At 42.7% G+C, this 25182-nt stretch overlaps 1 pseudogene; it reads right to left on the reverse strand.

The window, feature by feature from the left end:
• Positions 1-740: 740 nt before the first annotated feature.
• Positions 741-25182, reverse strand: part of LOC134222410 (tubulin beta-3 chain-like) — an 87123-nt pseudogene continuing 62681 nt past the window's right edge.

Raw genomic sequence — 25182 nt, forward strand, 5'->3', positions numbered from 1 at the left:
ATAAAACTGACAATTCCTGTATTTTCAATTCTAAGATAACTGGTGATTCTAAATATCCAAACTAATAAATATCTGATAGTGGTAGATCAAAGATATAAGAAGACAATATTCATAATAGTGATTGTTCCTGGTTAGAGAGAACGAGTTATAACTACAAAAGACTGGTTGAATGTGACGATTTTCACCAAACTTTCTTTTCACAAAAAAAAATCTTTGGATATATTGCTAAAATGAATGATGCACGAAAATCGTCCAGCAAGAAGCGAAAAGATCACAAACAACGTTCGATTGGCAGCATTACTGTTATCCACCTCTCTCTCTCAAATTTACCATTAGGAGTTGGCTAACGCTTTCTTCCAACCAGCCAGTTTGACATGAAAGTCTTTCGCTCAGTGACGCGAGTTATTTCCTTTGCTTTGAAATATCCTGAATCTAGACTTTCATGGTCGAGTTTCGCTGCGTTTGTCGGCCGTGGTGAGAAAGTTATAGGCCCTTTCATAATTTCAACACTATCTCACACTCTCACTCTCTTACTTATACAACATTAGTTTGATTGTTGACTTTTCTATGTGTTTTTATGTTTATAAATTTGCCACAAAAAATGCGGTTGTGGTAATTTCGAACACAGTATCGGGTCCAACTATATTGTCAAGTAAGTATGCTGAGATCCGAGATTAGATGAGTTGTTAGAATTTTCGTGGACTATTTCTTCGGTTTGTGTACACATAAAATCGATTTATCTAACTGTAATAAATAGTAAAATGCTTCTTGACAACCGTTGGATGCCTCCTGGCGGTTGGTTTAGACGCATCGCCTTCCATTTCATCAGCGCATTCTTCCTGTTCGAACTCATCATCAGCCGTCGCTTCCTGGTACTGTGATACTGATACCAGATCGTTCATATTGCTCTCAGCTTCGGTGAATTCCATTTCGTCCATACCTGCCCGTGTACAATGCAAGAAAGCCTTACGGCGGAAATGGCGGAGAACTGTTCGGAGATGCGCTTGAACAGTTCCTGGATGGCAGTGGTGTTCCAATGAAGGTCGACGACATTTTCAGACCCTTTGTGGAATATCACAGACGGCAGTTTTGACGTTGTTCGAATCCATTCAACGAAGTAACTGCTGTTTTGTTCTGAACGGCCAGCATCTGCTCGTCGACTTCCTTCATCGACATGGACCACGGAAGACAGCAGCTACCGTCAAATAACGTCCATGTCGTGGATCGCAGGCAGCCATCATGTTCTTGGCATCGAACATCTGTTGGGTCAGTTCTGGGATCAAGGGCCGATATTGCTGAGATCCACGCGAAGCAGTGGCGCAAAGCCAGGCATGAAGAAATGCAAACGTGGGAACGGCACTATGACGGCCAACTTTCGCAGATCTGGGTTCAGTTGACCCGGAAACGAAGGCAGGTGGTAACCCGGACATGGTCAGCGAGACGAGGTGATTCAGATCGCCGTAGCTGGGATTTGGCACCTTCAGAGTACGGAAGCAAATGTCGTACAGCGCTTGTTGTCAATGCAGTAGGTTTCATCTGTTTTCCACCAGTTGAATGTGACAGAGTGGCGTTGTACGGTTCGACCACCGTGTCGGAAACCTTTGGCGATGGGACTCGGAGTGTGTTCGATTCGGTCGGATATTCTTCGGATCGAGATCAGCAGCGTTCCCATGCCAGATCCGGTACGCCTCCCAGCGAGTGGGTCAATTGGAACCTCTACAAAATGAGAACAATTAGTCACCAAATTTGATTATCAGTTAATGTTTATTCTTGTCTCACCTGTAGGCAATCGCAGTTCGCACTCCCACACCACATCCAGCACGGCGTCCACCAGTTCGGCACCTTCGGTGTAGTGTCCCTTGGCCCAGTTGTTGCCGGCACCAGACTGCCCAAACACGAAGTTATCCGGCGGAACAGTTACCGTAGGCTCCGGAGCGAACGGCTTCCATGGTGCCCGGTTCCAGATCGAGCAGGATTGCACGTGGCACGTACTTGCCACCCGACGAACGGGATACTGCTGCAAAAGTGGATTGAAAAGCGTATTTGAAATATTGTTCGGTACTGCACAAACACGAGTAGTCGCAGAAAATGGAAGAAATAAGTCCTATCATAAACAAAATAAATGCAGCAATTCTTCGAAAAAACCCAAATTAATCCACATAGGGTGATGGCGCTTTTTTTTGTTCAAAGGTTTGAGAAATTCAAAAAAACCAATATGGATTGGTCTTATTTTTCACATTTGTTTATACGAATAGTAAATTTTCTAGCCAAACGCAACTTGTTGCAAACAAGTCGGATGAGCATAAGTGAAAAAAAATGGCGCGGTCGGGACGGCCTAGTAAACCCGTGAACTGTGGAGTCGAGGTTCACCCAGACTGAGACCCAAGGATTCGCGTACTCGGGCAATGTCGAATCGGCGAAGGCGTGCCAGCGAAGACTGTGGTACCAAAGTCTACCCAGACTGAGGCTCAAGTATTTGCGGGTAGTGGGGTGACTGCTCCAACGGAGCAGACACAAAACGAGGCCGACGGAGATCCCTAGCTTAGTTGGTTAAAGCACCAGTCTAGTGTACTGTAGGGCTGGGTTCGAGTCCTACGAAGGGAAAAGTGCACTCAATACATTTTCAAATCATTATCTTCCACATATTGTACATAATCACATGAGTCTTCATAACATTGTAAATATACTATTCTTAAAATAAGTGGCGCTTTCAATTTCATGGTGAGAGCTATAGGTAAACAATAAGACTCTATACCACGCGCCGGCAAAATAATGTAGTTCAGTGAATAAATTGAAGTCAATTATAATATCAACATCGCAAATATCCACTTATTCTGTAGTAAGGGTATGCGATAACACACTTTCTCAACGAAACGAAACGAAACGAAATTTAAAATGTCTATGTGATTCGGATCGAAACGAAACGAAAAATAGATTTCTTTCAAGATTCGAAACGATACGAAATCAAGGTTCATTTAATTCGAAATTTTTCGAAACGAAACGAAATTTGATTTTCTTTCCGCGGAATTTTATTGAATTGGTTTTACATTATGTACCACTTTTTCGAAGTTGAATAACTGTTTTGCGACCAAAGAGTTATATAACTGAAGAGGCAATCTCTGATAAATCGTCACATTCTCCGCATATACCATTGGCGATTAGGCACCCAACATTTGTGCGCTTTCAAAGAATTCATCGTGGAGCGTGTCTCCGAATCTGATCAATTTTATATCAGTTTTATATCAGTAAGTGTGTGTTTCCATTCTATCTCCACCGTCCGGCAGTGCTTTTATGAAAACATTTTAGTCCTGGAGATAGAAGGTGATAGCTCTACTGTCGATCCAAAACCCTATAACGAGAAGCTACAAACAACAACTTGGGGTAATTTTCGGTACAAGCCCCGCATAAATACACTCAGATATCAAATGGATACATGCAATGTATTTACACTCCAACTGCATCGTAATATATTATTCTTGAAACGATTGCACTCCAAACTCGTTCCAATTCTTCAAAATGCAGTGCACGTGCTCTTGTGGTGCTACCATTCGCTAGAGTCTGTAGGAAACATCCTTCAAATCTTGGATTGTCATGAATCTCTTGAGCGGATACTTTTCCGAACACCTTGTCACATTTCAAAATTAAGTTTTCTGTAAAAATTTGAGCGACATATGAGCATGAAATTTAAAATTCGACAATTTTATGGTTCGGTATTGAACTTAATCTGTAGTTTAAAAACACTTTAATAAAGATTTAAAAAAATTATGTTAATAATAACAGTGAGAATTTACGTTAAAGCATTTGATTATGATTATGTATTTAGAGATGAGAGGAAATTTATAAAATCATACTTAAATAACAGACCCTAGTTGTAAATTTTTTTCTTGAGGCTTTTGTATTTTTTTTTTGAAAATTTCCTTCAGTTTGGATGAATTCTTGTTAATATTTGCAAAAAATCTTATTGTAAATGTAATTACGATAAATGTTTTAGGGCATAAAATACTACCTCATTTGGATTTTATTATAATAACCGTGCAGAAGAGGTGTTATTTTTATTTAGAGACTTTATTTTCAAATAAATATAATCAATAAAAAACGCATGGTAGCTGTACAAACACGTTCAAGTCAACGAGAAGTTTGCTCTCGGTAATGGAATGAGCTTCTTTACAATAATTAAAATTTACACTCTTGTGAAAAGGATCTTTTCTTTTACTAAATAGTATTTTTCTAATTTTGCTAGAAACTATTTTATTATAATGCGATCATCTTTCTAGCAAGCATATAAGAAATAGAAATAAAGAATTATACGGAAAAATGCTCGATATGTTATAATAGGGAGAATTATTTCCGAAAACAAAAAACGAAAACAAAAATAATAACTTTAAAATATTTACAGGTTTAGATATAATAGTTTATACTAAGATGTATAAGGAATAAATAAATGCAAATTATACTCATTCCTGATCCTAAAGCAAGAGAGAATTCCTATTCCTAAGGCAAGCTGCTGTAAAGCACCGTCAAGCCAAAATCCATAATCCACTGATAAATAATTCGTAACAGGAATAATGTACCATTCCTCAAAAGCACATCAGTTTTATATCAGTAAGTATATAAAAAGAAATTGTGGGATTTCTCATACGGATTCAAATTTCGTTTTAAACCAGTTCACTTAAGTATGATATTATGTAATTTTACTGAAGCATACTTCATATTGTTTTGTCAGTGGTTTTATAGTATTGGCAAAGTCAAAATGAAATGATTAGATTTATTTTTTATTTAGTGGATACTCAATTATCCACATCTGCCAGGCGTATACGCAGATAGAGAATTGATATTACTAGACTAACATTTGAAAGGGCATATCAGCCAAAATGTATTCCTTCTTATTCTTCGTCTGCATATATAGCATACAGGCTTCGGAATTCTCACTATATGAATAAAATCTGCGATTAATCCATTAAGCGGAGTATGATTTTCATGGTCCCCGAGGAAGTATTCTCACACAACATTTTTATCCGATAGAATGGAGGGTGATAATGTGAGCGGGATCGCCGGAAATTTAATTTTAATCCACAAATTTTCCTTCTCGTCGCCTCATCAGATAAATTTTACAAGCATATTTCAAAAATTTAGGACCGCCACGGATTCGAACCCAAAACAATTTTAAAATGTTTAGAAAACCACTAAACCACACCTCCACATGAATTGATTGAAAGCGATGGAAAAACTGCTGTATTGAACCTTCTGCTTATCGTGGCGCATCATCAGATTCAAACAACTTGGAGAGGCAAAGTAAGCCTATGATTTCGCGAAGCTGGGAAGGAGGAACAATTTTACCATCGCTTGTGCCGGAGTTTATCGCACTGTAATTTATCCGGATAAAATGCATGGTGGAGTGATCAGTTGTCGCGTGAGTGAGTGAGAATGAACTGATAGTACATTTGTCACTAGAAGAATCCTGTGCACCTTTCTAAAATGCACGAAGATATGTATTTCAGATTTAATTTCACAGACCCATAGTACAATACTGCTGACAAACTGTTCTGGCTGCCTGTGTGTCTCAGTATGAACAGTGACAGTATGAGCTGAAAGCAATCTTAAGTAAAGAACTTTCAGCAATTTTAATGATTTTCAACCCGTTCTGGATTTTTTTGAAATTCCATGCGCAGATCTAGAAATGTCCACAAATCTGCAATGTTCCTATACATTGTGCAAATAGTCAAAAAATAGCTTATTAGCTTGATTGACTGTACACATCGTAGTTGCTAATCATGATTGGCCGAGAAACAGCAAATATGCAGCTATCACTTAAATAATATTCTTGGGATACAAAAAGTTATCCTTATTGTATACTTGCTTGGAGTTTCCAACTCATGATCATATATAGTGCAAATAGTAAAAAATATCACAAAATTTTAATTTGAATCCTGGAGACACTGAAGACGTTTTATAGAAGAAAACTACATGCGAATTTGTCGACTAAGAATGGGGTTATGTAGTAAGCGTTAGGAATATTGTAAAACTTAAACTTTGATTTTGATCAGGCAGCCAAAATTTTGATAATATAAAATATGGTTTAAGTTTAAATTTGTTGAAATTCGCGGAATTCCGTAAAATTTCGTTAGAAGCTAGTTTTTCTAGCGAAATTTTAAATTTACGAAACGAAACGAAATCAAGAAATCAGATTTCGTCATGCTCAAATTCCCGAAATTCGCGGAATTTCATTTCGAACCAATGAAACGAAATTTTCGAAATACCGCATATACTTATTCTGTAGATTTTTCACCTGATATATTTCTAATTTTAATAATTTATCAAGAGAAGTATTACACGACGAAAATATTATCTAATTATGGATTTCTAGATAAATTTCACTGAATTGAAAATGCTTCTTCTTTCCAATATGGCATCATGAATTCCGATAGAAAAATGTTGCTCTTATTTTACACCTTTATAAACTCTTTACAATGCAAATATCTTATTGCGGTTTTTCTTTTGACCACACATTGACCAAAAATTGTGGCTTTTATCAGCCTTGAAAATATGACTTATTGCGCTCTTCATTACAACGTAGAGCAGCTCAAAAATCAAAGGCATTTGACGTTTGAAGCTTTTCAGAAAATTTATGAGAGGTTTATTGATAGTAAAGAGTTCCAATAAAACTGAGCAACTAGCCATGGTGATTGCTATCATAAATCCGCTATAAAATTAAATAAATCCAACAAGCTTGGGAATTGTTACTTGGATATTTTCCCAATTCTGCATCTTCTTCTTGTTTTCCTTTTATTGGCATTACATCCCCCACTGGGACATTGATGCCTCGCAGCTTAGTGTTCTTTCAGCACTATTTATTAACTTCGAGGTTTCGAAGCCAAGGTACAATTTTCGGATATCATGAGGCTAAACGATGAAATTTGCTTAGCGCGGCACCGGGAATCGAACCCAGCCACCTCAGCATGGTCTTGCTTTGTGGCGCGCGTCTCACCACTAGGCTAAATAGGATTCTCATTCTATATCTAATAGATTATCTTATTCGTAGAAATATACTTCTAGGTCAGCACTGTATTTCGCCACCCAAAACGCATCAGCAAAGTTGTGCAAATGCAAACCATTCTAAATATTCTGTAAATTTCGGAATTATGAGATAAAACAAATTATTTAGTAGTTCTTGAGATAAATTATCTTATTTCATAGAAACATGCCTTTTAAGTTGCGTGTCTAGTTTTTGCAGCCCCGTGATCGATCTAATATTGGCTACCGTTGTTGCTCTGTTGAAACGAACGTTTCTAACAGATATTGAATCCATTAACGCCGGAGCTTAGGCAACGCATAGAATGCATGACGCATTTTTGCAGCGGTGGCGAAAATTATACATGTTTAGTTCTCGTAACAATCAAAGGAATTTTGCCAGTGGCTATAATTAAAATCACGAAATTTGATGTGCTATATTAACTAATTTAAGATAAAAACATGAACTATTTTATATTAAAACATTAATAATCGAATTGTATTAATAGTGTACGTATATTGTCCTTAGTTTGAGATTTAATCAGATTCGGCATATGTTTACTTTTCTGTGTTATTCAATCGGACAAAAATATCTTGGCATCGAGACTACTTTTTCAGTGCATTTTCATCGAAATCAATGATTTATAATAAGAACATTTTTAGTTTATAGTATGGATGCTCACTGAGCCTGTATGATTGTTAAATATACAGAGGCAAAATATTGCACTAAATCATTAAAAAAACCTATTTGTTTTATCAAGGTGGCGAAATAAAGTACATCTACCCTATAAAGATTAGATAAGAATAATTTTGATTGCCATTGTTACCCATTCCAAATTAAACGAGTTGATTCATAGGGTTCAATATAAAATGTATTTTCAAATTGATGAAGTCAAGCTAAATTTGTTTCAAAGTTAGTAGTTCCGACCATGAGCATTGATCATCCAGGTAAAATAGATACTTTACTAATGATTTGTTGGAAAAGATAATGATTATCATTTTCTACAGGAATTATTTGATGTCTGTAATGTAGCAACCTTATTGGCATGCGCTTTGTTTGTTTAGTGTGTTGATTACGACTTATGCGGAAATTGTCACGATGGCCGGAAGTTCAATAGAGCATGCACCATATCATCCCATGCAGGCACTGTTTCCAAAGCGATGTTTCCGAAAGTGTAGAGGATCAACAGAAACGAGATTCGATTCTCTGCTGTCCTACTGTGGCGATAAGGATTTTCAAGCGTCAATCTTATTGCGCGAATCGGTACCATAGCGAAGGAGGATTTGTAGTGCGATGCCCGATATGTCTCGTATCAGGTAAGTATGCTTACCCATGGCTTTGTTTTAGGAACCATCAGAGCAGATCTGTTATGCATAGAGAATGTTATACTCGAGGGACACAGAGGCAACATCCTCCGTTACATCGAATGTGCCATATGCGTCGAAAAATTGCAGCTACAGATGACACAACTCATTTGGCTTGTTTTCATAAGTTTCCACTGAATGCGTGGCTCGGTGGATTCGAAGTAATCCCATATGCCCACTATAGATCCCAGTAAATGAATTTCACTTAACGTAAAACGGGCGAAAAGAAACACTTTGAATAAGCATATTAAATCAATAAAGTTTGTCTAAAGTGGGTTCCTTTTTTCGTTATAGGCATTATATTATTTAAAAAAATGTACTGTATATTTTTTTTAAATCAAACTGGTAATTTTGTCTGAGCCTAACCAATAAAACATTTTTAATAAAAATAAAAGGCAAAACCGAATGCTGATTTTATTTAATGTTAAACGGAGAATATCTTGATTTCTAATTGAATCGAAGCAGTTTCAACTGACGGACGTAGACAAAACTTTTTAACAGCGATGAAAATTTCAATGATTTTAAAATCACTTGTTATGAGACGAGTTTGTACCTTCCCATATATTCCACCACTTGATTGTACCTTGACAGATACGTATTTCGACCTCAACACTATTTATATTCTGCGAACATTTTCTTCAAGTCGAGTCACGCATGAGACACTTTTAGGGGCAGCAGGAGTATGTCCAAAGGCTTGACGATCCCTCCAGGCCATCTGATTGGGGTTTACAGTGGGCCCTGTTAAACCTCTATAAAAGCTACATGTATCCGCAAGTAGGTCCAAAAGCGACCGGCCGCTCAGCACACAAGCCCAAGTCCTGGTGTTAGGTGGAACGCAAACAGCCCTGACACGAAGGCCCTCCGAAAGGAGGTTTGCGCAGGCCCAATAAGCCGCCTTTAAAAACAACCATTAGACGACATAGAAGATAATACGAATGATACAATCGGCAACGACCTAGGCGACGAATAAGGATCACGATTGGTAGCTTGGAACATGGAACTGCAAGTCCTAGGCTTCGCAGGTTACGACAGGATAATCTACGATGAATTACATCCCGCAACTTCGACATCGTAGTTGCAGGAAATCTGCAGGACAGGACAGAAAGTGTGGAAAAGTGGGCATCAAGCGGCTACCTTCACCAAAGTGTAGCACCACCAACGAGCTGGGAACCGGCTCCATAGTGCTGGTAAGATGCGCCATCGTGTGATTGGGTGGCAGCCAACGCAAGGATGTGCAAGCTGAGGATTAAAAGCCGTTTATTCAACTATAGCACATCAACGTGCACTGGCACACGAAGGGAGACCGACGACGAGAGAGAAGCGTTCATGCGCAGCTGGAGCAGACATACGATGGATGCCCACTGCGGGACGTCAAAATCGTCATCGGCGAACGAACGCTCAGGTAGGAAGGGAGGTCATCGGACCGGATAGTCTGCATACCGTATCGAACGACAACGGCCAACGATGCATAAGAATATCCACAAGGCCACATGGAAATCACCTAATCAAGTAACGGAAAACCAAATCGACCACGTTCTAATCGACGGTAAATTCTTCTTCGACATCACGAACGTACGCATTTACCACAGTGCGAATATTGAATCGACCTCTACCTCGTTGCAGTATGCCTGCGCTCAAAACTCTCGACGGCGATCAACACGTCGGAGTTGTCCGCCGCGGCTAAACATTGGGCGGCTACAAGACGGTAGACGCCCAAGACTACGCGCAGCAGCTGGAAGTGCACTCCCAACGGAGAGAGCAGCAGGCGCAGCATCTCTTGAAGATGGCTGGAGAGATATTCGATCGCCATTGAAGCACCGCAACGCTGCATCAGGCACGGTGGCTCCGGATCAGAGAAACGACTGGTATGACGTAGAATGTTAGCAGTTTGGTTGTGCAACGCACAAGGGCGAACGAGGTACGATACAAACGGGCGCGGAACAGACAAAACTCGATTTTCCGGAGGAAAAGCGCCAGCAGGAAGATCGTGACCGTGAAGAGACGGAGGAACTGTACCGCGCTAATAACACACGAAAGTTCTATGAGAAGTTGTAAGAACATAAACGGGACCCTTCTTACAAACGAGCGTAAGGGATTCAAAGGTGGCGGCACAAGGAAGAGCATAAGGCGAATGACAGACAACGTGGCGGTATGGTAATTAACCAGTAGCAAACAACAAAGCCTCTGGAGTTGGCCAACTACCAGGAGAGCTGATCAAACACGGGTGAGGCACTGGCTAGAGGGCTGCACTAGGTGATTACCAAGGTTTGGGAAGATGAGGTTCTGCCGCAGTAGAGTACACAGAAAACAACGATTCTGTTGATGTTTCAGGGTGGAACTTGTTGGAACTTTTTCAGACTCCAAATTCTTTAAGCTCAACAATGTCCATAGATTAATATTTAACGAAGGTAACATTTCTGTTTCTAGCATACAAGGTCTAACTAACTGAGTTTTGTTTCACAATAATTTTTGCCTAATATAAGATATTTAATTTACGAATGTTGGTTTTATACAATAGAAAATCCGTAGGGACATTTTTATGAACCTTGTTATTTTAGGGAAATTTCTGATTGATTTATGTCCAAACATCCATATAAATTTTAAGCATTTCGTGATAGATGTGACTTCCAGAGAAAGTGAATGTTTGTGTCTTGTTCTAGTCGTGTTTCGCCGTGGCCTGTCGTCGACGGAGCTCCTCCGGATGTTCCTCCCGGAGTTCTACCAGGAATTCCTACGGAATTACTCATGAAATTCGCCTTTCGGGAATTCCTCCGGAAGTTCTTCAAGGAATTCCTCTGGAAATTCCCTTACAAGTTACTCCGGAAGTTCATCCAGGAATTCTCTTGTAATTTTTTCCGAAGTTCCTCCCGGAATTCCTCCGGAAACTACTCCAGAAATTCCCCAGAAAATTCCTCCAGGAATTCCACCGGAATTTATCCAAGGATTTCCTCCGGAAGTTCCTCAAAGAATTTCTACGGAAGTTCCTCTTGGAATTCTTCCGGAAGGTCCTCCTTGAGTTCCTTTTGAATTTCCTCAATGTATTCCTCCTGACATTCTTTCGAAAGTTTTTCTACTTTCAATTTGTGGATTTTCCATAGTAAATTCTTACAAATTTCTTTAGAAAAATTCTGCAACTCCACCAATATTCCAAGTATTTGCTTTTCAACGTTTTCTATAGGTTTCAGGTTCAGGTTCAGGTTTCCTGCATTTCTCTGCAAATGGGAAGGTAGATACAATAAGGAAGCAATCAACAGTGCTTATGGTTATCAAATTTTTGTTGCTGAAAATTAAAGATACATAAATATTTAAAATAGGATAGAATTGTAGTTAATGAAAGAAATAAAAAAAATCAAGGAAGGACATTTTTGGCTTTTGATAAACAAAATAAATGGTTCAAGGCAGACATGATCTGACAAGATGAGTGCCTCCCTTTTTCATTTAATCAAAGCCTATATTGATAAAAATATGTAAATACTTTCCATCCATGAATGTCAAGAAGGCACTCACTTTGCCGCCATTACCCAGCGCAAAATACTTCTTCCGGAAGGTCCTCCTTGAGTTCCTTTTAAATTTCCTCAATGTATTCCTCCTGACATTCTTTCGAAAGTTTTTCTACTTTCAATTTGTGGATTTTCCATAGTAAATTCTTACAATTTTTTTTTGAGAATCTGTCACTGAATTCCATTAAAAATTGCTTCAAAATTTCAAGTCTGAATTCTTCCAAAAATTTCCCCGAATATTTTGAAATATGCTCCCTAGTAAATCCTATCAGTAATTCCGCAATCAATGCCTCTGAGAAGTTCTATAAAAGTTCTCTCTGGAGTTTCTCCAGAAAATCCCCTAAAACTCTTTTTAAATTACTTGTCCAACTCAACAAACATTACCTACTCAATCACAGAATTTCCCGCCGAAAATCGCCAAAAAAAAATCTCCAGATAGTTCCAGATAGTGGAAGTTTTTTCAAATGAAGTTCATATGGATTTTTTCATAAAATCTCTGACTCTGAAATTCCTTAACGAATATCTTTTAGCGTTATAGGAGCAATTCCCGAAGAAAAATGTGGGACATTTTTTAAATAATTAAATTGTCAGGCAGTTTTAGAACAAAATACGTTTGACCGAGCATACACTGTATAACAAGGGGCCCTGTTGGCCAAGCGGCGTGGTCAATTTTCATACGGCAGCGGCCTAAGGGATCGTTCAAAAATTATGTCCAAGGTTTGAGGGGGGGCTAGAATTTGTGACAGTTTGTGACAGGGGAGAGGGGAGTCTCATCTTGTTTACGTACAATATAAAAAATACCTTATGACATTTTAGAAACAATTTGATTAGCTAAAACATTTGCTGTTAAGGGAGTTAACTCCCACCAAATTTCTTGTAAAAGTAATAGACAAAGAAGACGAACCATTATATATTTTACAGTTGTACGTACCAGGGGGGAGAGGGGTCGGTGATTTGTGACAGATTGTGACAGAAGGGAGGGCGGTAGGTTGAAAATGACGAAAAACGATTTACGTAATTTTTAACGATCCCTAAGAAAATCAATGGTGGCGGCGGCGCAAGAAAATCACCTGCGGCAGCGATGATTATTATTATTATTATTATTATTATCGCATATTATCTTATTTCTGTATTATCACAAAAATCACTTTCTGCTCCTGGGTATCCCACCAGAAGAATTGAAAGCAACAGTGTTGTACAACATCACCACACACAATGCAACTTAGTTGTACAACATTTGACTCCGCCCACCACAAGTCGGACAAAATCCAACTGTTTTGATTTTATCCGACCAACGTTACAACTTTGAAACCGTCCTTCCGACAGTCGTACCAACTTGCCCACAGACGGTCCGACTTGGTTCCGACCGAACCAGATCTCCTGGGGGCGGAGTCAAAGTTGTACAACACGTCGGAGCGTGTGTGGGGCCCCTAATACACCCTAGATAGGATATATAATACACCCTAGATATATGTAATTTTCAGTTGTGGCGCAACGGGCTCACGCACGCATTTTCACGGGTCCGTGATGACGGACCCAAGCGGTCGTTGGTGGATTGCCACTCGCGAAAAATATTCGGCTTTAGCATCACATTCAGGCTCTTTAGTCTACGACTGGCACAAAAAAAAAGTTTCCTCCGCGGCGCCCTCCTCGGAAGCCACACTCCGATCAAAACAGTTTTGGTGACTCACCGGTTTGTTGTGGTTTTTACATAACCAGTCGATTACCTGCCGGTGGGATCGACGCTCCGGCTTGTTGACGCTCGGTGATCGCTTCTTAATTAAGTCGAATCGCGATGGCGGTTGCTTGCCCGTGGTTTGACGGACCAGCTGGTGGATCTCGTCCACGTGGCGCCCTCGGACCGATATTGCGACGGATCGGTCTGCTTCTGGGTGGTTAAAGATTGCCAGATATGCTTCGTCCATCGGGGAGAAATGTCGCGCTGGGGTACGATGTGACTGCTGCAGGTAGGAAAATACATGCCAATCTGGCTCGACAAACAATATGAGCACAAGCACTAAACATCACACTATGAGCACGTCAATTAACCTAGAGCATAATTATCTCCTAATACCGCACACCATCTTGCAACGCACACTTAATCTTAGCCTACTATGGAACGAACAAATTATTCAATTAATGAATTACACTTAACATTACAATTACATTTGGCCGAAATGGGCGTTTTACCGAAAAGGACATGTTGCCGAAATTAACATACGGCCGAAAATGTTGTTCAGCTGAACTATTTCTTCGGCCGGTCGAAATAGTCATTTCGCACGAAAGGACATTTTACTGAACGGGTCGACATTTTTGGTCAAATAACCCGTTCTGGTGTGCAAAGAAACGGAACCATCATCAACAAGCCTTACATGGTCCTTGGCTGAGGACGAGGACTTCCTGAGAAGAGGACTTCCAAAATCCAAATTCGGGCAAGTACAATTCTTTCTCGAACACTTCGTGTTTTGAAATATCTACGACTTCCAGTCAACCGGACGAATCTAACCGTACTGTATGCATCGAGTCACCGGGACGCACACTTGCCGCAAGCTCTATGGAAGCCTCTAAGCCACCCGTCGCAGTCGAGCCCTTTCCGTCAACGACCTGCAGCCGTCCTGGTCCTGCGTATGGTGTCGGTGAGGAGGTCTTCCAAAATCCTCGCGCAGGCAAGTACCCCAATGTTTCGCATTATTCCCGCATTGATTCGTCCGCCGCTTGCAGTTCCACACATCCGATCCAGAAGCCACATGAACGACTGCTGCTTTTCTACCAAAATGTGGGCGGCTTTAATTCCATGGTCGAGGATTACCGCCTTGCAGCATCTGATCAGTGCTTCGATATCATAGTTCTCGTTGAGACTTGGCTGAATGATGACACGCTTTCCAGCCAGATATTTGGTCCTGCTTACGAGGTTTTTCGATGCGATCGAAATTCCAACAACAGTCGTAAAACAATAGGTGGCGGTGTACTGATTGCCGTGAATTCTAGTCTTAAAGCAAAAGCTGTCGAAAAATCATCGTGGGACTGCCTCGAGCAGGTTTGGATAACGATCGAACTTAGTGACCGTAAACTGTTTTTGTGTGCGCTATATATCCCACCTGACCGAGTCCGGGATACAGAATATGTTGAAGCTCACTGCAGTTCGCTTTTTAATATTCTAGAAATAGCAACTGCGCTTGATGAAATCATAATTTTGGGGGATTTTAATCTACCGAGCATAACGTGGATAACTTCACCCAACGGCTATCTCTATCCAGAGACAGATCATTCTTCTCTACACACCGGAGCGGTAAAGCTTCTCGATAGTTATAGTTCAGCAGCATTAGTTCAAGTTAGTTCCATCGCCAACGAGAATAATCGTCACCTTGATCTCTGCTTCATCAGTGATCATAGCACAGCTACATCTTCACTGATTGCACCTGCACCGCTAGTAAAATCAGTGGCACACCATCCGCCGCTGCTCGTCGTGGTCAACCTCGGATTGACGCATGATTTCAATACCTCTTATGAATCCGTATCTTTCGATTTCCGCAAAGCCTGGACCTAGAAGATGTGAATATCGGAGCGCAAACTTTTTGCAATGTCTTGGCGTACGTCATTGATCAACACGTTCCAAAGAAAGTTTGTCGTAAGATAGTTAGTCCTCCATGGTACTCCAGCTCGCTGCGACGGTTGAAAACTACTAAAAAAGCTGCTTTACGGCAGTTTTCCAAGCATCGTTCAGTCTCACTGCGCAACCATTATGTTAGGCTCAATTATGAGTACAAGCGAGCCAGTAAGGAGTGTTACTCTCGATATCAGCTTAATATTCAACGCAACCTCAAATCGCATCCTAAACGCTTCTGGCAATACGTCAACGAGCAACGCAAGGAATCTGGATTACCTTCCTCCATGACGCTCAATGACAACACGGCATCTACGACCCAGGACATTTGTTCGCTCTTTTCCGAGAAGTTTTCGAGCGTGTTCTCAAACGAGGTACTAACAGCCGTGGAAATTGAGAACGCTGCGATTACTGCTCCGACCGTCAACCAAACTCTTGGCGCCTTCGACATTGATGCAACGATGGTTATCAGTGCTTCTTCTCGGCTTAAATGTAGCTTCTCTCCGGGACCCGACGGTTTTCCCTCGGTTCTACTGAAAAGACATTTGGACGTTCTGGTGACCCCGATACTTCTTCTCTTCCAAGCATCAATCAATAGTGGTATTTTTCCTGCTTGCTGGAAAACTGCAAACATGTTTCCGGTTCACAAGAAGGGCAACAAACGCGATATCAATAACTACCGCGGGATCACTTCGTTAAACGCTGTTTCCAAATTATTCGAGCTGGTTATTTTGGAGCCACTTGAGGCCCATTGCAAACCGTTTCTCAGTAACGACCAACATGGCTTCACGTCTGGGCGATCGACAGCTACTAATTTGCTCTGCCTGACTTCCTTTATAACAAATAGTATGGTACAACGTGCGCAAACCGATGTGATTTACACGGACCTGGCCGCTGCTTTCGATAAAGTGAATCACGACATTGCGATTGCAAAAATGAACAAGTTCGGCATTAACGGTAGCTTCCTACATTGGTTCCGTTCATACCTCACAGACCGCAAGACCGCGGTTATCATTGGAGATAACCAGGCTCCCAGCTTTATTTCAACATCAGGGATACCTCAAGGTAGCCACTTGGGCACATTCCTGTTCTACTATACTTCAATGACGTGCATCTAGCTTTGAAGGCACCACGATTGTCATTCGCTGACGACCTCAAGATGTTTTGTCTAATTCGCTCAACAGAAGATTGTTGCTTTCTCCAACAGCAGCTTGAATTGTTCGCTGATTGGTGCAGACTCAACCGTATGATGGTACACCCGAAGAAATGTTCAGTAATTTCCTTTTCGCGGAAAAAAAATCCGATTCACTTCAGCTACCGTTTGTTGAACGCAGATATCGTACGCGTGGACAATATTAAGGATCTGGGAGTTATCTTGGATTCCCAACTCACATTTAAACAGCATGTATCGTATGTTGTAGCTAAAGCTTCTCGATCTCTCGGATGCATCTTCAGAATCGCCAAAAACTTCAGCGACATCTACTGCCTGAAAGCGTTATACTGCTCTTTATCGCGCTCCATCTTAGAATACTGTTCTGAAGTCTGGAGCCCAAACTACAACAATGGCGTTGAGAGAATCGAGTCGGTACAACGCAGGTTTTTGCGCTACGCACTACGCAAATTACCATGGAGAAACCCTGTTCATCTGCCGAGTTATTACCACGATCGTTGCCAACTAATACATCTGGAGCCCCTGTACGTGCGTAGGAATACGGCGAGGGCTTTATTCATCGCCGACGCTCTTCAAAGTCGCTTAGACTGTCCAACGATTCTTCGGCATGTGAACATTAACGTTGCCCCTCGGTCTTTGAGAAATAACCTCATGCTCCGTTTACCTTTCCAACGCACCAACTACAGCATGCACGGTGCGATTACTGGATTGCAAAGGATCTTCAACAGAGTGGCTTCAGTGTTCGACTTTAGTGTTAGTCGTTCTAATCTTAGACGAAGGTTTTCCAATTTGTTTGCTCTTCGTACATAGTTCTACTTTTCGTTTATTTTGTAACTTGTTGAACCATTAAGAGCCTGTACGCTTTAGTATTAGTTTGAATAGCATTATATAAAATCATTTGGGCTGTAATCATTCCAGTTCGAGACAGCAACACGTACGGACGTGTTTTTTGCTCGCGCATTTTTTTCGAAGTGTTTTTTTTTTTTTTTTTTTTTCGTTCGTTTGCTGTTCACGTTTTTGCTTGTCGCGTTGGCGTTATTTTCTCCCGTACCCGTCATGGGAGACTCGGTGGCCGATTCGGTCGCTGGAAAAGTGCCTAAGCGCACTGCTCTTGGAGGCGCGGGTAACCCCTCCAAGCAGCTTTTGCAGAGCAACGTGTTCTCGCCGTTGCCGCTTGATGACGCCGGCAATCCGCCGAAAAAGAGGAAGAAGCAGCAATCGCAGCTGCCGCAGGTGCAACCGGAGCGGAAGGAGAAGTGCCCGCCCGTGTTTGTGAAGGGCGATCCGCCGGATTTACGCCCAAAAATTCGCCAGCTGATCGCTAAGGGGCTGAAATGTACTTTTCGGCTCTGCAGCGAGGGCGTGAAAGTGATGCCGGCCAACAGGGACCATCATCAATCCGTCGTGGAGTTCCTCGAGGTCCACAAGTATGAGTACTACACTCATGACCACCCCGGCACGAAGCCGCTCAAGGCTTTGCTGCGAGGACTTCACGACATGAAGGAGGAAGAGCTCCAAGCAGAGCTTGAAAGTTGCGGACTGAAGCCAGTAGCCGTCCACAAGATCGCTCGTCACGACAAGGCGAGGAAATATCGCGACCAGCTTTACCTGATCCATCTGGAGCACGGCTCCACTACCTGGAAGGACCTGAAGCTGGTTGGCGTTATAAATTACACCGTCGTTGACTGGGAGCGATATCGGCCAGTGCAACGCGATGTCACGCAATGCACCAACTGCTTCAATTTCGGGCACGGCACCAGGAACTGCCGCATGAAGCCGCGCTGCAACAAGTGTGGCGAACCCCATCCGACTGATGAGTGCGACAAAATGGAGGTGGCGGATCCCAAGTGCGCCAACTGTGGCGACAAACATCGGGCCACCACAAAGAGCTGCCCAAAGCGAGCCGAGTTCCTGGAAATCCGGAAGAAGGCTTCCACCAGGACCATTCCGAAGAAGAACCGTGTTCCTGTAATCAATGAGGTGAACTTTCCAGCCATCCCGGCTCCCCGTCGTGTGATTCCAATACTCCCACCGCTACAGCCGCACAAGCGACTGGCAGCGGCAGCTGCATCGGTCCAAGCTCCAGCATCGTCGGCACCATCCACCAGCGAATGGCCCCGCTTCCTCCTCCTGGGTTCCGTCGGCAGTCGGAGAACGAAGCCGTCCCACCGGAAGAATCTGCCCGCTGTACACTCCGGAGCAACTGATGACGATCTTCGCGCAGCTCGCCACTCGACTGCGCGGCTGCAAACCCGATTCGACCAGGTCTTCACACTTGGCATGTTCATCATTGAAAATGGCTGCTAGGGTGGGCCTGGTCAACTGGAACGCTTGCTCGCTAAAGAGCAAAACAATCGAGCTGAAGGATTTCCTTGAGGAGAAGGAAATAGACGTGGCGTTCATCACCGAAACGCACCTAAAACCGGAGGTGAACATCAACATCCCGGACTTCCGCATCGTGCGACTCGACCGGCCGACCAGGGGAGGTGGTGTGGCCATCGCTCTTCGCTACAACATCAACTGTCGTCTGCTTCCAAGCTTCCAGCTCAGTGTCATCGAGGCCATCGGTGTCGAAATCACCACTTCGGTCGGCACAATCGCGCTCATCGCGGCGTACTGTCCAACGCAAGCCAAAGCCGGCGATGGATCATCGGCTGCCCTTCGGAGGGACATCGTCAAGCTGACGCGGAGGCAAGGCCAGTATATCATTGCCGGCGACTTGAATGCCAAACATCAAGCCTGGGGCAACAGTCGCGGCAATCGAAACGGCACCATCTGGAGCAACGTCATGGAGGAAGGCCACTACACGATCCTGAGCCCGGATTCCCCCACTCGGCTGAGTCGGTCCGGTGCCCACGCAACGCTCGACCTCTACGTAACAAGCCTGAGTGACCACGTCTCGCAGCCGGTTGTATACCAGGAGCTCAGTTCGGATCACTATCCGGTGGTGGCGGAACTGGGCTCCTCGGTCAATCGGCACCAGCAGTTTCGGCGGAACTACCACCGAGTGAACTGGCAGCGTTTCCAGCAGTGCGTCGATAACACCGTCGACTACGAGGTGCGTCCGCAGACGCCGGAAAGTATCGACCGCCAGCTGTGCGCTATCGAGGAGGCGATCACGGCGGCCCGAGAGCAACACGTACCGACGGCTCGGCAGGTAAGCAACTCCTTAAACATCGATACACTCACCAAAGATTTGATTCGATTGCGGAATGTCACTCGCAGGCAGTTTCAGCGTACTGGACTGCCTGAGCTTAAGGCACGCTGCAATCGAATCACAAAAATTATCAAGGCCAGAATGGTGGACCTAAAAAATAACGACTTCTCGAATAAGATCCGCACTCTCCCAGATTATGCTAAGCCGTTCTGGAAAATGACCAAAATTCTAAAATCCAAGCCTCGGCCCATTCCACCTTTGATCCCACTAGACAATAATGGCTCTAAGGATCGCTTGATAACTCCTGCAGAGAAGGTCGCTGAAATAGGTCGTCACTTCGTCAGCTCACACAATCTTGGGCAGAACATCGTCAGTCCACACGAAGCAGCCGTCAACGAGCATGCTAACAACATCCATTTGATTCCCAACGACTTCTCGGAGGAGTTGGAGATCTCAGCTGACGAATTGACGGCCTATATCAAATCGTCGAAGAACATGAAGGCCCCAGGCTTCGACAGCATCCTGAATCTCGAGCTCAAACACATGAGTGCTCCGTTCTTTGAGCACCTCTCGCTGATCTTTAATCAGTGTCTCCGGCTCAGCTACTTCCCATCGTCCTGGAAGTCAGCGAAAGTCATCCCCATCCGGAAGCCTGGGAAGGATCCTTCCTCCCCAAAAGTTATCGACCTATCAGCCTTCTCTCAGGGCTATCCAAGCTATTCGAAAAAGCTATTCATCATCGGTTACTTGAGTCTGCCGAAAATCTCAACATCTTGCTCGAGGAACAGTTTGGTTTCCGACGCGGTCGGTCAACTGTACACCAACTGACTCGAGTTACCAACGTCCTCAGACGGAACAAGTTTGTCTCGAAAACATCCGCCATGGCCTTACTCGATGTCGAGAAGGCATTTGACAATGTATGGCATGATGGCCTGGTGTACAAACTACAACGCTACAATCTTCCCAGCTACCTGGTGAAAATCATCAACAATTACCTGTCGGCAAGGACATTCCGGGTCTCAATCAGCGGAGTGAGTTCCAATGCGCACAACATCGTCGCAGGCGTCCCCCAAGGCAGTATCCTCAGGGCCCTGCTTTTCAATCTGTTCACCTCCGACATGCCAGAACCTCCAGAAGGCGGCATTCTGTCTCTGTTCGCAGATGACACATCCATCGTCTACAACGGTAGAGTGATCAGAGCGCTAGTGGCAAAACTCCAACGAGGCCTGGATGCCCTGACAGAGTACCTCACCAGCTGGAAGATCTGTATCAACGCGGCGAAGACCCAGGTCATCATTTTCCCCCACTCCAAATCTCCTAAACTTGTTCCGCCTGGGGACTGTAAAATCATCCTCAATGGCACGACTGTGGAATGGGCCAATGAGGCCGACTACCTTGGCTTGACCCTCGACAGCAAGCTTATTTTCAGGCAACAGGTTGACAAAACGGTGACAAAGTGTAACGTCTTGTTGAAACTACTGTACCCTTTGATCAACCGCCGGTCGTCATTGTCCCTGAAAAATAAGCTTGCTGTCTACAAGCAAATCATCCTTCCTGTGATCGAATATGGCATGCCGGTCTGGGAGAGCTGCGCTAAAACCCACCACTTCAATTTCAACGGGTCCAAAACAAATTCCTGAGGATGATCCTCAACACCCCTCCCAGGACAAGAACATCCGAGGTCCACCGTCTGGCCGGAATAAAAACCTTACATGAACGCTTTGGTGAGTGTAAAGAAAAGTTTAGGGTCCGTTGCTTGCATTCGGATCAGGGTGCAATTAGGGCGCTAGTTCCAATCTAGGTTATCAAATTTGTATTGTAAATATTAGTGTACATAGTAGTTAGGTTATCAAATTTTAAAAAACACACTAGCGCCTCCTGAAGGCCGTCATGATACATTATATTTTAAAAATTAAGTAGAAACATATAAATAATAATAATAATAATAATAATTAAAATTGAAAATGATATGGAAATGCTAATATCATCTTCCAAACTTGGACGTACATGTTCATGATAGCATTAGAGGCGAAAGTATAGAATTGATAGTTCCGTTAGGATACGGCAGGCATGAAGAATGTTTTTATAGAAGTCGATTTGAAAGCGAGCGGAGGGCAATATTTGTGATGGCACATATCGCACGACCTTCCTTCTGCCAAGCTCCCGTATGAAATTAAAATTGAAGTTGGAGGGCCAAGCCGGCCGATCACTGTACATGTCAAAAATAATTGTAAAACAAAAAATGTGTAAATAAAGAAGAATTTTACTACTATATTTGGGCTGTAAGATGCCTGTTGATAAACACATTAAATAAATGGCTGGGAATAATTTTTTCTTGGATGCGCTTGCGAAACAAGCGACAAAAGAGAATCAACGACAAAGCTTTGTTTTTGTCGGAGAAAATAATGACAAAGATCCGATTTTTTTAACAGAAACAAAAAAGAAGACAATTTTGTTGCTAACTTTTCATACCGTAATTTTGCATTATCTTTACCTACTGCAAATTTCGGTTTTATGCTACCGTAGTTTCTGCTATTATGTAAATATTCGAGAATCTAACTCTGATTACGTAAATAGCATCGTATTTTCGGAAATATCAGAGCATGCAATGGAAATGATTCTTGTCATATTGTGTTCGGGTTCTGACAAAGGCTTGTTGCAAAGTGCATTAATCAGTAATAAACTCTGTGACAAAGAGTATATTGTTAGGCGTTGCTCGAATATTGATTCCCTGGTCCTTGGTTATGCGGATGATATCGACATCATTGGTATAGATTGCAGAGCAGTGGAAGAGGCTTTCGTGCCTCTTAAATGGGAGACTGATTGAAACTTTGTCAAACTAAGTACCTGATGGCTGGCTGAGAGCGTGGCAGTTTTTGCGGTGTTGGTCCCGAGATGGAAATAAGAATAGGTTGCGATTTGAGGTTTTGGACTAATTAATATATCTTGGAACACTCGTTGCATGTGATAATGACGTTAGCCGCGAGGTGAAAAGACGCATTGAGGCTGCAAGTAGGACTCTCTACAGTTTGCGTACCCCTGTAGCCTGAATTCGGTAGCTCTGTAACCATTGTTGATTCGTCCAGAAGCCCTTTACGGCTATGAAGCATCATGGCATCAAAGATGATGGTCAACAGCGCAGACACATGAATCACGAGTTGTACCAAGTGTACAAAAACGCAGACATAGGCAGGCTGATAAAATATGGCAGATTACAGTGGGCTGACCATGTAGTGCGAAAGCTGGAAGAAAAAGCAGCAAAAGTCATGTTTAGCAGAGAACCTAGCAGAAGAGGTCGACTCCGGTATAGACCACGCACTCGCCGGCATGCAGAGAGACTAGCGACCCAAGAACGAGCGACCTGGAACAAGACATTACATTTGGTTTTACTCCGGGCAACATGGAGTGTACGACCATCATAGGATAGGTACTCGTTCAGTGAATAACCTTATCGGCCGTATGGTCCTTCTAACCAAATGACTATTTTTTGCCACATGACCTCTTCAGCCAAACGACCATTTGGACCAAATGACTCGGCTAAACGACATTTTCAGGCGAGCTGCTCTCGATCTAAGGGGATTTCAACGAAACAAAACGAAATCAAGAAATCTGATTTCGTAATGCTCAAATTCCACGGAATTTTGTTTCGAATCACTTGAAACGATTTTGTTCACCGCATATCATTAGCATAACTTTTCGTAAAGCGAAGAATTCTTCACTGGTCCAGTGAATCTATATATATAAAAACCAATCTTCTATCTATCTATCTATCTATCTCTTCTTCTATATATATAAAAACCAATCTATGTATGTATGTTCGCTAACTACTTCTGAACCACTTGGCCGATTTCAACCAAATTTGGTACAGACATTCTCTATCCTCAGAGGAAGTTAACAAAGGGGTGGGATGGTCATGTAGAAAAGGGGAGGGTGGTGGGAGGGTTTTGTTCAGAAAACGAACAATTCTGTGTAACTTTCAACTCCCAGGACCGATTTCAACCAAATTTGGTACAGACATTCTCTATCCTCAGAGGAAGTTAACAAAGGGGTGGGATGGTCATGTAGAAAAGGGGGAGGGGTGGTGGGAGGGGTTTTGTTCAGAAAACGAACAATTCTGTGTAACTTTCAACTCCCAGGACCGATTTCAACCAAATTTGGTACAGACATTCTCTATCCTCAGAGGAAGTTAACAAAGGGGTGGGATGGTCATGTAGAAAAGGGGGGGGGTGGTGGGGGGGGTTTTGTTCAGAAAACGAACAATTCTGTGTAACTTTCAACTCCCAGGACCGATTTCAACCAAATTTGGTACAGACATTCTCTATCCTCAGAGGAAGTTAACAAAGGGGTGGGATGGTCATGTAGAAAAGGGGAGGGGTGGTGGGAGGGTTTTGTTCAGAAAACGAACAATTCTGTGTAACTTTCAACTCCCAGGACCGATTTCAACCAAATTTGGTACAGACATTCTCTATCCTCAGAGGAAGTTAACAAAGGGGTGGGATGGTCATGTAGAAAAGGGGAGGGGTGGTGGGAGGGTTTTGTTCAGAAAACGAACAATTCTGTGTAACTTTCAACTCCCAGGACCGATTTCAACCAAATTTGGTACAGACATTCTCTATCCTCAGAGGAAGTCAACAAAGGGGTGGGATGGTCATGTAGAAAAGGGGAGGGGTGGTGGGAGGGTTTTGTTCAGAAAACGAACAATTCTGTGTAACTTTCAACTCCCAGGACCGATTTCAACCAAATTTTGTACACATATTCACTACGAGGAGGTAATCATATGGGAGGGATTTGGGAAAGGGGAGGGGTCTGGAGGAGGGTTTTGTTTAGAAAACGGGCAATTCAAAGTAAATCATGAACCCCTGTACCGATTTCAACCAAATTTGGTACACACATTCTACATCATAAGGAAAAGATAACAAAGGGGATGGGATGGTCATTGGAAAAAGGGGAGGGTATAGGGGAGGTGTTGTCTTTGGAAAACGAGCAACTCAGTGTAACTCCCAACCCCCAGGACCGATTTCAATCAAATTTTGTACACATATTCACTATGAGGAGCCGATCGTACGGGAGGGAAATTTGGATAAGGGGGTAGGGGTCTGAAGGGAGGGTATTGTTCAGAAAACGGGCAATTTAGTGTAACTTCTGAACCCCTGTACCGATTTCAACCAAATTTGGTACACACATTTTCTATCCCTAGGAGAAGATAACAAAGGGGTGAAATGGCCGTTGAGAAAAGAGGAAGGGTAAAGGGAAAGCGGTTGTCTTTAGAAAACGGGCAATTCAGTGTAACTCCTGACCCCAGGACCAATTCTAAGCAGATTAAATGATTAAATCATTCAACTCTATGATTAAAGATTATGATTAATGAATTATAATT

Source organism: Armigeres subalbatus, chromosome 3, assembly GCF_024139115.2.
Source record: "Armigeres subalbatus isolate Guangzhou_Male chromosome 3, GZ_Asu_2, whole genome shotgun sequence".
NCBI classification, from domain to species: Eukaryota; Metazoa; Arthropoda; class Insecta; order Diptera; family Culicidae; genus Armigeres; species Armigeres subalbatus.